General features: G+C 44.1%; 1 non-coding gene across 1 annotated transcript; it reads right to left on the bottom strand.

The window, feature by feature from the left end:
- Positions 1–1133: 1133 nt before the first annotated feature.
- Positions 1134–1253, bottom strand: LOC148165609 (5S ribosomal RNA). The gene has a single exon (XR_015771325.1). It is a non-coding gene; the product is annotated as a 5S ribosomal RNA (ribosomal RNA).
- Positions 1254–1729: the final 476 nt, after the last annotated feature.

The following is a 1729-nucleotide window of genomic DNA, read 5'->3' as shown; positions in this document are numbered from 1 at the left end:
TGAAGATGTCTCGGAATGATACGGGTTTTCTTGTTATCTCTGGCGGCGTTTCCTGCCAATTCGAGAACTTCGGCGGCTAGATATTCCATTACGGCCGCCAAATAAACGGGAGCACCTGCACCCACTCTTTCGGCGTAGTTTCCTTTACGCAGAAGACGATGAATTCTGCCGACGGGAAACTGAAGTCCGGCACGACTGGAACGAGACTTCGCCTTTCCCTTCACTTTACCTCCTTTTCCTCTTCCGGACATGTTGTTATACGATATAAACAGCAAAACACCTACTGCGACTGACACGAAGCGCACTGACAAACGTACGGCTTGAAATAAATGCCGAACGCGGCGAAGGCTAGAAATTTATATGGTCGGTACAGCGCCATCTCGTTAGGGCAATGGTCGAACGACGAACTAAGGCGGAGCGCCTGTTTGTCGCTCGCTCGTTATAATAGAGGGATTTTAGGTGTGCGGCGTTTTAGATCGAGTATACTCGTCGTAACGTGCACGTCGTGTCTGTCTCGTTTTCTGTTTTTTAAACGTTTTTTAACTCGACGACTAGAAGAGAATGCCACCCAAGACCAGCGGTAAGGCGGCCAAGAAGGCCGGAAAAGCTCAAAAGAACATCTCGAAGAGCGACAAGAAAAAGAAGCGCAGGAGGAAGGAGAGTTACGCCATCTACATTTACAAGGTGTTGAAGCAGGTCCATCCCGATACCGGTATCTCCAGCAAGGCTATGTCTATCATGAACAGTTTCGTGAACGACATCTTCGAACGTATAGCTGCTGAAGCCAGTCGCCTCGCTCATTACAACAAACGTTCGACCATAACCAGCAGGGAGATCCAGACGGCGGTGCGTCTTCTTTTGCCCGGTGAATTGGCGAAGCACGCCGTTTCTGAAGGAACCAAGGCCGTCACCAAATACACCAGTTCAAAATAAATCCTCCTCGAGCAGCTTGGAAGTTGGTTGGAAAAAAAAGAAAAAAAATCGGTTCTTTTCAGAACCACAAATTCAACTCGAACGAATTAAAAATTTTCGTCTTCATACTATATAAGTTCATGAGAGAAAATATAAATAGTGAAAAATATATTTAAAAAAAGTTTGACATCAGAAATGTTAATAAAAAAAGAAAAGAGTAGAGACAACGGCACGCGGTGTTCCCAAGCGGTCACCCATCCAAGTACTGACCGCGCCCGACGTTGCTTGACTTCGGTGATCGGACGAGAACCGGTAGTTTTCAACGTGGTATGGTCGTTGCCTGGTAAAATTTTCCAAGATGGTACGTTGACGATTTTTTGTGATTGTTCGATCGTTTGGATGTGACATTTTTCGATGGTACACATGTCAGAAAATGTACAAGATTTAAAAGAAGAAAAAAAAAAAATTTTTTTTTGCGAGTCGTTTTTTAGTTTTTTTTTTGCGACAAAATGACGAAAAAAAAAAACTCGTATGAGGCGTTAAATTAAATTGTTCGTTTGACGATCTCAACGAGTCACTTGCGATTAACGTAATTTAAAATTTGAGAACTTACTTACTCACTTGCTTGCTTAGATGGAAATAGCACCCACTTGAAGTAAACGCCGACACGGACCGGAGATGAATAAACTCCGAACGGACGGGGTTAATTCATGAACTGACCGTAGTACGGTCGAAGGTTCGCCGCCGCCGCTACCTGCTTTCTTTCTTAGAACTGATAACAGAGTTGGTTTCTTTGTCTGTTCATTCATCGAAATTC

The sequence above is a fragment of the Gnatocerus cornutus genome, unplaced genomic scaffold (genome assembly GCF_029298725.1).
Source record: "Gnatocerus cornutus isolate USDA-ARS CGAHR unplaced genomic scaffold, icGnaCorn1.1 ctg00000270.1, whole genome shotgun sequence".
Classification (NCBI taxonomy): domain Eukaryota; kingdom Metazoa; phylum Arthropoda; class Insecta; order Coleoptera; family Tenebrionidae; genus Gnatocerus; species Gnatocerus cornutus.
This window is presented reverse-complemented; position numbering and strand designations above follow the sequence as displayed.